This window comes from Triturus cristatus, chromosome 6 (genome assembly GCF_964204655.1).
Source record: "Triturus cristatus chromosome 6, aTriCri1.1, whole genome shotgun sequence".
Lineage (NCBI taxonomy): Eukaryota > Metazoa > Chordata > Amphibia > Caudata > Salamandridae > Triturus > Triturus cristatus.
Window position 1 is genome coordinate 1,411,663,265 of NC_140589.1, and position 17,536 is coordinate 1,411,680,800.

The window sequence follows — 17,536 nt, forward strand, 5'->3', positions numbered from 1 at the left end:
TAGTGCATACTACTTTGAAGCAGTTCATGCTCTAAAGCCTGCCTCACTAAAACACTACATGCTAACTGGCTGAATGATTAGAGTACTATAAGGAGACACACTGGGTGAGTGACAGGGTGTTTGCTAGAAGTGTATGAATACTGACATGGATATTGATGGTGTGAAAGACAAGTGTGTAGGTGATTAGAGACCTACATGCATAGTGGATACGTGTTTGAATCCATCCATATGTTAAGGCCTGTCTCAGTCCAATAGTACTTGGATACTGACTGAATGTTTTCAGTATTTCAAGGAGAGTGCCAGGATGAATTTATAAGTATTTGTATTTTGGTGCAGTAAATACATTAGTACATGGTGCTGACTAAGTCACTGGAGAAGTTTAAGGAGAGTGACAGAGTGTTTGCGGGAACTGTATGAATACTGTCTGGGATATTGAAGGTGTGAAAGACAAGTATGTAGGTGGCTAGAGACCTACATGCATAGTGGATAGACGTTTGAAACAGTCAATAGAGTAACACTTGGATCACTGCAAAACTACCTGAGTACTGACTGAATCATTAGAGTACTACAAAAAGAGTGACTGGGTGAATCTTTTTAAGATTTTGGATTGTAGTGCAGTGAATAGATTAGTACTTACTGCCAAATGAGTCAGTGGAGGTGTGCAATTAACGTGGCAGAGTGTTTATTGGAGTTTATAGATTCTGAGAGAGAAATTGAAGGTCTGAAAGGCAATTGTGTTGGTAGTTAGAGGTCTCCATGCATAGCGGAAACACGTTTGAATCAATCCATGTGCTAAGGCCTGCCTCACTCCATTAGTACTTAGGTACTGACTGAATGATTAGACTATTGCAAGGAGCGTACCTGGGTGAATTTGTAAGAGTTTCAGTTTTGGCGCAGTGAATGCATTACTACATGATGCTGAATAAGTCACTGGAACAGTGCAAGGGGAGTGACAGGATGTTTGCTGGAAGTACATGGATACTGACTGGGGAATTGAAGCTGTTAAAGGCGAGTGTATAGTATGTTAGAAGACTGTATGCATACTGCATAGACATTTGAAGCAGTCTATGTGGTAATGCATGGTTCACTACATGAGTACCTGGAAACTGACTGAATCATTAGACTACTGCTAGGAGAGTGTCTGGGTGAAACTTTTAAGTTTTTCAGTTTTGGCGCAGTGAAGAGATTAGTACATGGTACTGGATCAGTCACTGGATGAGTACAAGATGAGTGACCGGATGTTAATTGAAGTTTATAGATACTGACTAGTTAATTAAAGAAGTGAAAGACAAGTGTGTAGATGACTAGAGGCCTGTATGCATACTGGATAGGGGTTTGAAGCAGTCCATGTTGTAAGGCCTGGCTCGCTGCATGAGTACTTGGATACTGACTGAATGATTAGAGTACTGCAAAGACAGTGCCTAGGTGAATTTATAAGTGTTTGGGTTTTGGCGCAGTGAATGGATTAGTACATGGTGCTGAATGGGTCACTAGAGGAGTACATGGGGAGTGGCAGGGTGTTTGCTGGAAGTGTATGGATACTGACTGTGGAATTAAAGGTGTGAAAGAGAACTGTGTAGATGGTTAGAGGACTGCATGCATAGTGGATAAACATTTGAATCAATGCATGTGCTAAGGCCTGCCTGACTCCGTTACTACTTGAATATTAACTGACTGTTTACAGTATTGCAAGGACAGTTCCTGGGTGAATACATAAGCAATGACTGCCTTCTAATTCTACCAAATCTTGAGAACAGGAACGTTTTTAAGCAGTTATGCATATGCAAAGATATGAAGGTACTCAAATGCGTCTCTCACAGTGGTTCCCAAATGCAAACAGACTCACAGTGTGATTCTAGACAAGCAACACTATCCCTAGGAGTTTACCAAAACTCATTCACTACTGTGGAAGGGGTAAAGGGACTGCACACAATCTACATATTTCAGTACTGCACTTTACTGTCAATGCCTGACTCATTTTATCAATGCATAAGCAAAGACTGGCTTCTAATGCTACTAAAACTTGACAACATGACAGGTTTTAAAATAGTTATCTGTCAGCAAATACATGATGTTACCAAATGCTTCTCTCACAGTGGTTCCCAAATGCACACAGACTCGCAGTGTGATTCTAGACAAGCAACACTATCCCTAGGAGTTTACCAAAACTCATTCACTACTGTGGAAGGGGTAAGGGGACTGCACACAATCTACATATTTCAGTACTGGACTTTAGTGTCAAAGCCTGACTCATTTTTTCAATGAATAAGAAAAGACTGGCTTCTAATGCTACTAAAACTTGACAACATGACCGGTTTTAAAACAGTTATCTGTCAGCAAATACACGATGTTACCAAATACTTCTCTCACAGTGGTTCCCAAATGCACACAGACTCACAGTGTAATTCTAGACAAGCAACACTATCACTAGGAGTTTACCAAAACTCATTCACTACTGTGGAAGGGGTAAGGGGACTGCACACAATCTACATATTTAACTACTGCACTTTATTATCAAAGCCTAACTCATTTTATCAATGCATAAGCAAAGACTGGCTTTTAATGCTACTAAAACTTGTCAACATGACAGGTTTTAAAACAGTTATCTGTCAGCAAATACACAATGTTACCAAATGCTTCTCTCACAATCCTTACCCAAATGCACACAGACTCACAGTGTGATTTTAGACAAGCAACACTATCCTAAAAGTTTACTAAAACTCATTCACTAGTCTGAAAGGGATAAGGGTACTGCACACAATCTACATATTTAAGTACTGCACTTTAGTGTCAAAGCCTGACTCATTTTATCAATGCATAAGCAAAGACTAGCTTCTAATACTACTAACACTTGACAACATGACAGGTTTTAAAACAGTTATCTGTCATCAAATACATGATGTTTCCAAATGCTTCTCTCACAGTGGTTCCCAAATGCACACAGACTCACAGTGTGATTCTAGACAAGCAACCCTATCACTAGGAGTTTACCAAAACTCATTCACTACTGTGGAAGGGGTAAGGGGACTACACACAATCTACATATTTAAGTAATGCACTTTAGTGTCAAAGCCTGACTCATTTTATCAATGCATAAGCAAAGACTAGCTTCTAATACTACTAAAACTTGACAGCATGACAGGTTTTAAAACAGCTATCTGTCAGCAAATACATGATGTTACCAAATGCTTCTCTCACAGTGGTTCCCAAATGCACACAGACTCACAGTGTGATTCTAGACAAGCAACACTATCACTAGGACTTTACCAAAACTCATTCACTACTGTGGAAAGGGTAAGGGGACTGCACACAATCTACATATTTAAGTACTACACTTTATTGTCAAAGCCTCACTCATTTTATCAATGTACAAGCAAAGACTGGCTTTTAATGGTACTAAAACTTGACAACATGACAGGTTATAAAACAATTATCTGCAAGCAAATACATAATTTTACCAAATGCTTCTCTCACAATGCTTACCCAAATACACACAGACTCACAGTGTGATTGTAGACAGACAACTATCCCTTGTACAAAATACATTTACTAGTCTACAAGATCTAAGGTGACTGCACACATTGCAGAAAATCTACTACTACAGATTAGTACCAAATGTTTCTCTCAAAATGATTCCTAAATGCACACAGACTCACTGTGTGATTCTAGACAAACAACACTATCCCTTGCACTATACCAAAACACATTTCTTAATCTACGAATACTACATTTTAATGTGGAAACATGACTCATTTTGCAAATTCATAAACAATGACTGATTTCTAATTTTACCAAAATATAAAAACAGCACAGTTATCCTTTCTGAAAACACATGAAAAACACAAATGCTTATCACAGAATGATTTCTACATGCACACACACTGTCAATAAGATTGTAGACAAAAAAAGTACTCCCTGCACTTTAGCAGGAAAAATAAATTAGTCTGATTAAAATCAAAATAGACCACATACATCCCCTCACAATTAAATAACTCACGATTCAAGTTGTTTTGTAGATTAAGAAGTCACACACCAGATTTTCTTATACAGAATCTCTACACTGTGCGCCTGTCAGCACAACCAAAGAATGGCAAAGTTTCCCTCTCATTTTCCACACATATACATGTAAACATCAAATCACATTCCTTCCCACATAAATTCAAAAGCTAACACACATTTCTATTGGTTAAACATTTCAGCCCTTTCCAAATGACATAAATTTGAACCCTACCCCCAATCTGCCTTCTGCCTGTTACCATAGACACAGGTCATGGAACACTGAACTGAGCACACAGGTCACAAGTTCAGCACACAATGTTGCTAATCAAAACAGCAAGTGTGCTTGACTTTTCAACATATCAGCTTATGATATATAATGTTCCTTTCAATCAGTTTTTGTTAACCAATAAGAATCATGCGTTTTAAAAACAGAAACATGCACCCTACCTTTCAGTGTAGAAGGTTGTCAAACAACCAATGATTTCTTGTCTTTTTTCAAAACTGCATCTTAGCCACCATTTTAGAAAAATCTTACTTTTCAAACTGCCATTTCATTTACAGAAACCATCTGAGTGCATCCAGACGTCCCTTCAAGATGCTTAGAGTGTGGATTGTGGGACACAGCTATATTTTCTGGAGCCAAAGGTATGCAGAAAACAAAGGCATTCACAAAGACCTAGGTTTGCCAAATTTAGACATTAAATGGATTGGACAGAGAGGGTTAAAGTGGCACCAATTGATGCCATTGGTAAAATCCTTTATGCATATCCAACACCCTGACCTCATAAAAGTGCACTGTGGTGGCAATGACCTAGGCACTTTGACTGGGGTAGGTCTGGAAATGCTTATGAAGGACACCTTTGCAGAATTGATTTCACTTTTTCCCAAAACTGACTTTGTGTATTCTAACATATGCCAAAGGCAGAAATGGAACTGGTTCAATCATTTTTGTCCACAAATTGAGAAAGCTAGGAAACATGTGAATAAATCTGTTTCTGCTTTTCTCCGAGACTATAGAATGGGGTCCATTTACAATAACAAACTGCGCTTTCATATGCAAGAGATGTATAGGACTTTAGACTCTGTATAGGTACTTACTTATAAGTACCAAAAACTCTCAATGAACATAACGGCTCTTTTAAGAGCCACTCAAGAACAAAGCACTTAAGCTTGATGTTTATCTCCCAAAAATTTCAGTTTTTTTCCCTTGGATCTGCGCACCCAACGCATTAGGAATCGCGCACCCAATGCGAGAGAAACCGGGCACCCAACGCGTTAGGATGCGCGACTCCTAATTTTACCGTAAAAAAATAAATAGCCCCTATCACTAATCTTTATTATCCCTGGGGACCCCGTCCCCCGGGGCTTATAAAAAACATTGGAGACCGTGGAGGGACGCCCAACACCCCCACGGCCCCAGCCGGCTCCCCCCGTCCTTCGGGAGCCGGCATTGCTTTTCCACATGGGGAGCTGCTGACATGCAGCTCCCCATGTGGAAAAGCAATATCGTTTGGATTTTGAAAGAGAGAGCAGGTTTCCCTGCTCTCTCTTTCAAAATCCTAACAAAGTTTGATATGGGAGGGCGGGAGACTCCCGCCATCTCATAGCAAACAACAGTGTCCTGGGGTGGGCACCCCAGGACACTGTAGGAGCCGGCCCTGTGGGGTGGCGGTCCCCAGGGCCCTCGAGGGCTCCAGGAGGGGAGCCACGCAGCTCCCTCCTCCATTAATTTATAAGCATTTTGCCCCCGGGATTTGGCCCACCCGGGGGCTAATTATTAACGAAGAACGAAAGCCCACGCTTCAGGTTTTTTTTTTCCGGCCGGATCCACGCAACCTGCGCGCATTTCGCCGTTTAAAAAAAAAGGGGGCCCCAGGGGGTCCTTCTGGGATCCCCTAAGCAACACTAGAGGGTCAGAGTATTTCTGCCCTGCCCCCTTTACATCTTTCACACACTTATTTCCCTTACATAATTAGCCTCACTTCTACCGAGGCACAAAATGGCTGCCAACAGTTCCTGGTTTCGAATGTAGACAGACACTTGACAGCAAATTAGCATTCAGTGTGTGATCGAGAGGGTGTGCGCTCGGTTCGCAGAGGGTGTGCTTAGGGTGCGCATAGGGTGCACGGATCCTCCGAGGCCATAGATATATCTATCTTTTTTACTCTAATTTTCTCAGGAACTACTGAACGGATTTACATAATTTATGCAAAAGGCAGGAGTCTGAACTGAGGACTACCTCTTTGCCAAATTTGGTGTAATTCCGTTCAGCAGTTCGGGCTGTAGCTGCGTCACCAGGTCTTATGGGAAATTGCATAGGGAAAACACGTTTTGGGACCCCCTTTTTTCTCAGCCCCCGCTTGATGAATCACCACAAAATTTCAGGATAGGAGCAGGCCGGAGCTGGGCAAAAGTTTGGAAAATGTTGCGAAGATTCGTCAACCGGCGCCAGACTTATTGGGAATAGAATGTTGCGGATTTCCTATGGAAAATAGGTCTTAACTATAACTACCGACTTGCGACCGCCAGTAGGTAATATATATATATATATACAGGGCACTTTAAAAGAAATGAAGGGCTTTTTTCCCTGTGGGAAGTGTAAAGCCTGCGCCTTTAGCAAAAGAGTATTTCACTACAATGTTAAGGGCTTGCCTAAAGAAAGAGTCATCTCGAAATTTCTGACTTGCCAAACACCATACGTGGTATATTGTTTAAAATGCCCATGCGGGCTCATGTATGTGGGAAGTACAGTGAACAGTGTTAAATTCAGAATTCTGGAACACATGCGGGCGATAGCGAAAAAAGATCTTACCTATCCCGTAGCGAGACACTTCGCTATAAAACATAATAGTAACAGGGATCTGTTGCAGTTTTTTGCGATTGATTGTGTCTTGGCACATGCCAGAGGAGGGGACAGAGTAGCAAGATTAAGGCGACTGGAGTCAAGGTATATAATTGATCTCCAAACTAAGACCCCATATGGGTTAAACTCAGGAGAAGAACTGATTGTACATCTAGGGATCTAGATAATAGATACTCCAGGAGTCATTGCCACTCAGAAATACTTGACCTACTAATCATCAACTGTAATTTTAATTGTGACCCAATGTGTATTATCTGAATATGCTGTTTAGCATTGACTCTCGAAAAATATGTGTCACATCTTCTTTCTTCTGTTCCTGTTTTTCCCTTACCTTTTTTCTTTCCTTGCACCATTCCTCCTTTTTCTAAATTGATTGTTCTTTACCATTTGACTTATTAGCCAGTAGTGCCGATACACGGCGAAATACTGACAACTGCATAATTATGGTCAAATGAACAGTTTTGTCTGGCACCTACTACGGGGTCACAAATCGCCTGATATAGGCGGACTGCCGATCCACGGCTTTATAACTAAGAGATTGTACTGTGAAACATATCCAATGTGATAATTTTATTTTTTGCATTTGTACTGATGAAATGTTTCATGTATTTCGAAAAACATTAACTGTTTAAATTTCACAGCCAATCCATGATCATATACCCATATATGTTTGTATCTGAACCATTATTTTTTGACCCTTTAAAGATGGTGCACAAATATCCCGGACCGCTGTTCCCTCTGACCTCCTCTATGTTTAATTTTGAACGATGTATATAAGATGTAGCTTGCAATGAACTTAGTAACAACACTGAGGAAGGACTAGCTCCGAAACGCGTCTGTTTACTCCTCTGAAATAAACGAAGCTGCCATACTACTTACCCGTGAGTGCTCGATTCTTTCCTGGAAACCTGAAGGAGTCATGGAGCGTTAATAGAGATTGCGGTGCACCTCCGCATTTGAAGCACCCGCCTTCAGCGTGCCGCGCTTCCCAGGTGCAGCTGAGCAGGATATATATATATATATATATATATATATATATATATATATATATATATATATATATATATATATATATATATATATATTTTTTTTTTTACACACAATTGTCCTGCACGGAAGGAGCACCTTGCCAGCCGGTGCACACGTCGAGATCAGGACACGATCTCAGTATTTTATCAAACACAAGTGAAAAATGACGCGGCACTCCTCTCGACGATTAAGATGTTAGTTTAATCTCAGATAGTAACCCTCCCTACGCGTTTCGAACTGTAGTTCCTGGTCACGGTAGACTGTTACATTGGTCCCTTTTCCATTTCTTGGCTTTATACAATTACTACGAGGTGCCATTATTATTGCATTATGGGTATTGTAGTTAAACAAAATGCAAAATATACGGAATTAACATCATTCCTTTAAAAATAATGGTATTTTTCACAAAGAAAGAGAATATTATGGATTCAATACCTTTCTGAGTATATACAACATTAATTGCTGAGTGCAGGGCACCTGAGATCATAAGGTTGATTGTTTGTATGCAACCTATGCATTATGCTAAGCAAAAGAGGTTATGGCTAAGTGCCTGTGAGTGCAGTGGGGTCTGCACTAGTGTGTGTCTATGTGGATTCAAAGCAAAACTTTGATACAAATTTGTATGCGATTTCATGAAAGAATTCTGTCATATACATGTGGAGATGCAACGAGGTTATTCCCTGATACAGTTATAGCCAGATATTACAATTGTTGGAGCCATGTGCTATGTTGTTATATAGCAGTAATGTCTGAGAAGGTCTATAGGTGCACATAAAGTTCCTCGTCCCCATTAAGGCCCAGCGGCTGTTTTGTTTTGAACCTCATTATTAGGCGCGACTCAAGTCTGCGTAATTTTTGGGTGCGGTTTCCACCTCGTTCACTTGGGGGCACTGTGATCAGTCCAGAGTATTTTATATCCAGCCATGATTTTCCAACATGCAGTGACATATGTCTGGCTATTGCATATGTTGTGTCTTGATTCTGAATGGCACGCACATGTTCTAATATGCGTTTTTTGAGATATATATATATATATATTCACTGAAAAAACCATAGGTTTCAGACATGTTATAGTTAGGAATTAGCATTTAAAAAACCTTAGAAATTCACTGAAAAAAACATAGGTTTCAGGGGCGAAGTAGTTAGCAGGACATTTCACTCTTACAAAACCACTGAAATTCCCCCTTATAATTAGTTCAGCTAACTATAACTTGCGCGCCCGCAATGCACTGCTGATGATGTCACATATTACATCACTCAGGACATGGTCAGTGACATCACTCATGACATCACTCATGACATCTCAAATGACATCACGAATGACATCACTGATGACATCACTGATGCCATCATCCAGTGAATGTGTGTCTTTCTGAAAAATAAATATTTTTTATATATGTAGATCTCAAGGTTGATGGAAGAATAAATGGGCATATAAGTGTCTAAATGGATGATGTATTTATTTTTGTAAAATTCATTGTATAACGGACTGATTAAGTGTATCTTAGTGAATACATGGGTTAATGGGTAATGTTTAAATATGTAAATATCTGTATCAGTCTCTCACTTTTTGTATAAATTACTGCATGGGTTGGTGAGTAGCTACATGAGTGTCTACATGGGTTATTACTTGGTTTTTCGAGTATCAGTATGAGTGTCTGAGTGTCTGTATGGTTCAGTGGAGGGTATTACGTAGTGCATAGATGCATGAATGAGTACGTCACTGTTTGTATGTGTTGAATACAGTATGTGTGTAGGACTGTATGGGTGGTTGAGTGTGTGTATGGGTGTGTTAGTGAGTGAATGACTGTCTCAATAGTGTCTTTATAAGTAACTACATATGTTTTAAACTAGTATATGTGAGTATTGCTGTATATAAGTGAGTATATGTGAGAGTGAGAGATGGGAAGAGTTACTGTATGAATAAGTATGTGTTTCTTTAAGTGATTTTTTAAAAGAGTAAGTATGTGTAACTTTCTGTAGAAGTAAGTGTGCTGGTGTGTGTATAACTGTATATGCAAGTAAATTGATGTTTGATTCTTTATTAGCATGAGTGACTATGTGTGTGAGTAACTCTATTGATGAGTGGTGGTGTGTAACAGGATGTATAGGTGTATGAGTACATATGATGAGTGAGTATATTTTTGAGTGACTGTAAAGGACTGTTGGTGAATGAGTGGATGTGTATGTAGATCTTGGAATTACTGAATAGGTTGTTGTAACTGGTATTGGTATGACCATTGTTTAGAAAATGTTAGTTTCTATTTTTGAGTGTGTGTATCAAAGGTTATATTAGGCTGAGAGGAGGTCTGCCACTCTATCACAAGGATGATGTCATCAGTGATGTCATTTGAGATGTCATTAGTGATGTCATGAGTGATGTCACTGACCATGTCATGAGTGATGTAATATGTGACGTCATCAGCAGTGCATTGCGGGCGCGAGAGTTATAGTTAGCTGAACTAACTATAATGGGGGAATTTCAATGGTTTAGTACGAGTGAAATGTCCAGCTAACTATAATGCCCCTGAAACCTATGTTTTTTTCAGTGAATTTCTATGTTTTTTTAAATTCTAATTCCTAACTATAACATGTCTGAAACCTATGGTTTTTTCAGTGAATTTCGAAGGTTTTTTAAAAGCTAATTCCTAACTATAACATGTCTGAAACCTATGGTTTTTTCAGTGAATTTCAAAGATTTTGTAAATGACAATTTTTAAAAGTATTAATTGTTATATTTATTTTTTTGATACTAATTTACTACATTTTTTAAAACTATTTATTTTTAGATATTTTATTTTAAAAATTACATTATAATTACATTATACATTACATTACAAAATATACTTTCTCAGAATTAATTACTTTAGTTTAAATACTTCGCAAATAGGCAATAGACTTTTAAGTACAGTAGTTACAGTTGTTGCAATTGGCAACACAATTTCAAACCCAATGCAATATTGAGCTCAATGGGAATTTCTAGTTAAATGCAATTAGTTACTTTATGGATTACTTTTCTAATCACAGGACTGGATCCTAGATTCATTCCTGGGACATGTCCTGTAAACAGTTGAGTAAAAGCGTTTTGGTTACAGTAGTGATTTTTAAGGAATAATATTGTATTTTAAAAGTTGACACTTAGGGTCTGATGTAGGTGGCTAAATACCGGTCGGTAACCCCGAAATTCAGTAGATTTCAGGGTTACCAACCGGTATTTAGCCATTCCTAATCTAGGTGATGATTCGGTAAATACCGAATCGGTATTTACCGAATCGGTATTTACTGATTCGGTAACTGCAATGTAGACAGCACATAAAAGAGTGCTTATGTACTTTAAGAATTTGTTAATTACCACCAACTTCAAGTTGGTGGTAATTAACGAATTCCTTTAAAAATTCACATTTGAATTTCTTTTTTAAGTGCCATGTGGCACACATCCATGCCCTTAGGGCATGGATGTGTGCCACATGTGCACACAGCCACATTTCAGTGGTGCAACAGGGTGTCCTTAGGACACCCAGGCACCCTTGAAATACCTCCAGGTATTACTGATTCTGTAATACCGAATCGCTAATACAGAATGGCTTTAGATTTATTCCTATGGGCCTCCAAGCCCATAGGAATGAATCGGTAGGTATTCCTTATTACCGAATCGGTATTACCAATTCGGTAATAAGGAATATTAAGGAATCGGTATTTTTTACCGATTCACTACCTACATAAGAAATACCGATTTCTTAATACCGAATCGGTAAAATTCGGTATTAAGAATTCGATATTTGTCGATTACCTACATCTGGCCCCTAGAAAACCAGACAATGGATTCCTATGGAAGGAAATACAAGTTACTGGTAAGTATGGTTAGAATTACTTTTCAGTGTCAGTGCTGGGCTAAAAGATGCAGCACTGGGTTCTCTCCTGATAATAGGTGAGTGAATCGGAATTTGTAGTTCGGCTGATTTTAGAGGAATATTTTAAAGTTCCAAAACTCCACACTTATAAGAATTTACAAGTGAAACAAATCAATGTTAGCCTATGGAAGGAAATTCAAGTTACTGGTAAGTACAGTTAGAATTACTTTTCAGGATCAGTACTGGGCTCAAAGATGCAGCACTGAGGTCTCTTCTGATAACAGGTGAGTAAATCAGAATTTGTAGTTCGGATGATTTTACTTTGGTCCAGTATATATACAGCCACTTTCCTACACCATCCCCTCCCTTCACCACCGTGCGAACACACTCTGTGGCGCGTTTTAAGTTGGGGAAATTATTCCCCTTCAATCCTGAGGGTCCCTAGAGTCCAAGTAGCCCCCTAGGTACATCCAATAAGCGCCACAGAGCTGCGTTGCAGAGAGGTGTAAAAAGGGGCGTGGCCTCTGAACATTTGTCTGCAACGCAGCTCCCTGGCACATACTGAAGATACCTGTTGGGCTATTTGACCCTCAGGGACTCTCAGTATGGAAAGAGAATTAATTCCCCAACTTAAAACGTGCCTCAGGGTGTGTTTGCATGGTGGTGATGGAAGGGGGCGTGGCCTGAGGTGACATGTCTGCAAACACGCCCTGTGGTGCGTTTTAAGTTAGAGAATTAATTCCTCCTCAATCCTGTGGGTCCCTGGGGGCTAACTAGCCCACCAGGTACCTCCAGTATGCGCCAGGGGTCTGCGTTGGAGAGAGGTGTTCAGAGGCCATGCCCCTTTTTACAACACTCTCCAACGCAGCTCTGTGGTGCTTACTGGAGTTACCTGGTGGCTAGTTGGCCCCCTGGGACCCTCAGAATTGAGAAGGAATTAATTCCCCAACTTAAACCGCGCCACAGGATGTGTTTGCACACATGTGAACTCAGGCCCCGCCCCCTCCCTTCACCACTGTGCAAACACACCCTGTGACGCATTTTAAGTTGGGGGATTAACTCTCCTTGAATACTGAGGGTCCCTGGGGTGTAACTAGCCCACCAGCTACCTCCAGTAAGTGCCACAGAGCTGCGTTGCAGAGAGGTGTAAAAAGGGGCGTGGCCTCAGACCACCTCTCTGCAACGCAGCCACCTGGCGCATGCTGGAGGGTTCTGGTGGGCTAGTTGACCCCCAGGGACCCCCAGTATTCAAGAGGAATTTGTTCCCCCTCTGCAAACGTGCCAGGGGGCGCGTTTGCAGAGTGCTACAAGAAGGGGGCATGGCCTCGGCGCGATGTTGGTCTTTTTCTTTTTTTTTGTTTAAGGAGGGGGGCTGTGTGGCCCCCCTTCTTTTCCTAATATTTTGTCCCTGGGGACCACATCCCCCAGGGCCTGCCCCTGTAATGTTTTTATTTAAGAAAAAATTTGGGAATGGGGCCGCGTGGCCCCCCTCCCAAGGCCATAATCGCCCCCGGGGACCCCATCCTCCGGGGCATGGCCATTTTACAGCTCGTGCACTGCAGGGTGCGTGGATCCAGCACGGCCATAGATATATATGTGATTTTGATCTTGTTTTTCTCAGGAACTACTGAACGGATTTACACCATTTAAGCAAAAGGCATGACTCTGAACCAAGGTCTACCATTCTGCCAAATTTGGTGTAATTCCATACAGCAGTTCGGGCTGTAGCTGCGACTAACGGTCCCTACGGAAAATTGCATGGGGAAAACATGTTTTGGGACCCTGCTTTTTCTCGGCCCCCGCTTGACGAATCACCCCGAGACGTTCAGGATAGGAGCAGACCGGAGCGGGCCACGAGTTTTGAAAATTTCGCGAAGATTCATCAACCGGCGCCAAAGTTATTCCAAATAGAATGTTGCAGATTTGCTATGGTTAATAGGTCCTAACTATAACTAGCTACTGGCGACCGCTAGTAGGTAATATATATATATATATATTCACTAAAAAAAACATAGCTTTCAGGGGCGTTATAGTTAGCTGGACATTTCCCTTGTACAAAACCCTAGAAATTCCCCTGTTATAGTTAGTTCAGCTAACTATAACTTGCGCCCCCGCAATGCACTGTTGATGACGTCACATATTACATCACTCATGACATGGTCAGTGACATCACTGATGACATCACTGATGACATCTCAAATGGTCTCATAACGCCCCTGAAACCTATGTTTTTTTTTGTGAATTTCTAAGGTTTTTTAAATGCCAATTCCTAACTATAACGTGCATGAAACCTATGGTTTTTTCAGTGAATTTCAAAGGTTTTTTAAAAGCTAATTTCTATCTATAACTTATCTCTAAAGATATCATGTTTAATGATTTTCATTAGATTTCTATATTTTTCAAATTCAGTGTGTCAATTTCATTAATTATGTTTTTTTGAAATTCTTTTTTATCACCATTGTTTAAATTTATTTTTTTAATTAATTTTCTTAAAAATTAAAAAATATTATTTGTTTTTATTGGGTTTTTCAAACATATTTTTTTATATTTTTAAAAATATTTCATTAACTATATGTTCAAAACTTTATTTTATATATTTTTTCCCATGTTTTTGGATCCGTGCACCCTATGCGCACCGTTCTCGATCCCTACGCGTTAGCATCTGTGCATGGTATGCGTTGGGTACGTGTTTAGTGCGCGATCGCAATGCGACCAGTACACGACTCCCAGCCTATACGCGACACATTAGATGTACGTAACGCAATGTTTACGCGCTTCCACGATGCGTCATCTGCGTCTATGACGCGGTAGGTGCGCGTATCCCGCGAAATATTTAACATTTAAAAAAACATATATATATGTATTTGATGTGAATATTAATTGAAGACAAACTCTAAACTAGTCTTAAAACTAATATATTTTTACATCGAATCCTATATTTTTTTTTTATTCAATTTCGCGGATGCGCGCTGGGTGCGTGCTGCCTATGCGCAGGGTGCGTGGATCCCATGTGACCTGCAAAAAAAGAGATTTGATTCGTTCATTGCACTTCCTCTTCTAACTATTAAAAGACCCCACCCAATTCAATCATTCTTCTTTGACCTCCTTTGGAGGAGCATCTCTTTGCAGAGAAGAAGATTTTTTTAGACTAAGTTTACACTTAGCTCTAACTTTTTTTTACTAAAAATGGCTTCAGGGCAGCAGGCATCACCTGCATCTCCTCATACATCTGAGGATGAATTTTTGGAGGAGGCACCACGCAAAAAACGTTTTTCTTCAGTGGTGTGGAAATTTTGTACTTTTCTTGAGGGGCAGAATAAGACCAATGCCACCTTGGTCACATGCAAGATTTGCAAAAGAGTGCTGTCGCGAGGGGATCCTAACAAGAAATACTCGTGCGGCACGGCTAGTATGATGAAGCACCTAAGGATCCTTCATCCAAACAATCTTGCACAAGAAGAATGCCGACGGATGAGAGACACTCCTGCTCCTGCGCCTTCCACCTCATCGCAGCTGAGCACTTCAAGAGTGGATCCATCAGCCCAAAATTTGGACATCCGTCCTCAATTTCAATTTTTAAAAGTGCTCTGCACTAAGTGCAATGCGACTTTGTGCTACGGTGAGCAGTCAATCGATCTGATCTGCCGCCGGCAAGAAGGTCAAATTTGCTATTTTTTTTTTAAAAAAAATTCTTGTTCCCTGAAGTTCATTGTTTGGTTCCTCCTGTTTTTTTGGGGGGTTTTTTGCAGAAAACCCCCAAAAATTAAAAATTGTTCAGAAAACCCCCCAAAAATATAAAAGAAGACAAAAAAAAGTTCTTGTAAGAACTAACTTTCCTGGTTTAAAAAAGAGCTAAATTTCTTTGTTAGTGTGTGAAAGTTTTGATGAATGTATGTGTAGTACGTAATTGACTGAATGAATGCATTAGTAGTGTATGGTGAATGTATAAGTGCAGAACTATGAGGAAGTGCTGCAGCATCACACAGTAACCTCTTTAACTACAGTGTGCTGTAGTACTTCCGAAGCACAGGGATGTAACATATGTACATAAATATATTGCAAATCTATGCTTCTCTCTGCACATCTGCTTAAACTGTAGCCATATGGTGACACAGGCACCCTTGCACCATAGTGCAAGGATATCTGTGTCATGTGCTGTTTGTTTTTGTGCAGGAAGACACACCTTCCTGCACAAAAACAATCAGTAAAGGTATTTTTCTCCTTCAATGTATGCTGAGCATTGTAGCATGCATTGAAGATATAAAAATGTGGAGAAATGAAAACAATTTTCCTTGTTGTGCTTTCCTACACCAATTTTAGAATGGTGCAGCATTCACACACATATCGAGATTCATGATTTCTGACAAATCTAGACATGAGTCTTGCTCTATGAGTATTCAGTGCAATCATGCACAACAACACTTATAGAACACCCTTTCAACGCAAACTGGTGTGCAGAATGAGGTTGTATTTACATGGAGTATAAAAAGTGCACAGAGTGCATTTTCCTCTCTTTGTAAATATGAAGGAGTGTCTTGTGCAATAACTATGTTACAAAAAGTGACATATTTCCAGTTTTAAAATTCCTTGCGAATGATAGAAGGTAAGCACAGAGTTTTGTCTGCAAAGATGTTCAAAGAAGAATGATTGAAATGATTGCGGTCCTTCAATAGCTACAATGGGAAATATTATGAGCCCCTCCAATCTCGTTTTTTGCAGGTCACATGATATCTGATTATGGTCAGATTTCAAAACTACATAGGTATAAACAGAGTGTTTTTAGAAACGTGTTTCAACTTTGTAGCTTCTTGCAGACCTCCTCATTCTGTATATTGAGACTTAGTTAAACTTACCTTCACAGTAATAGCAATAAAAATGGTATACATTTTTCTCAGATTTTCATTGCAATCTAAATTCATCTAAATTGCTTATTTTTAAATGTGGATCTGTGAAAGAAAAGGGAAAACAAATTATAACATGTAATAATAAATTTTTTACAACACAGCATAATTTCCACAAAGTAATTTGTTTGCCTTTTTTGCTGTTCTCAGAATATATTGAATTTCACTAAAAATAGGGATTTCAATCGTACTCATTACTTAACAGCGGGCAAAAAAAAAACAATCAGGAAGATTGTTAAAAAAAAAAACAACATGCTATTCTCAGCAAAATACAACAAGATACAAACAGATATATAAAATGCTTACAGCTAAGTTTAACTTACAAAAACTGTAAATGTTGTCGCTTTAAAATATTCACCAAATCTAAGGATGAATTTTTGGATGAGGCACCACGCCCACAACGTTTTTCTTCAGTGGTGTGGAAATGTTTTACTTTTCCCGTGGGGCAAACAAAGATCAATGCCACCTTGGTCACATGCAAGATTTGCAAAAGAGTTCTGATGCAAGGGGATCCTAACAAGAAATACTCGTACGGCACGGCAAGTATGATGAAACACCTAAGGACCCTTCATCCAAACAATCTTGCACGAGAAGAGTGCAAACGGATGAGAAACACTCCTGCTCCTGCGCCTTTCTGAGTTTCTTTTCTTTTTCTTTTTTTATCTGGCATGATTTCTCTATTTTTACTTTGAAAAACAGTATCTGTAAAAAAGAATCACAAATAAATGTATATTAATAACTTTCAAATTTATACTATTCCATTACTGTACAAACACATTTTATATAAAAACTGACTAAGAAACTATAGCCCTAAACCACAAGTGTGACGATGGTTAAAACACTACATGCATAGTGCATACTACTTTGAAGCAGTTCATGCCCTAAAGCCTACC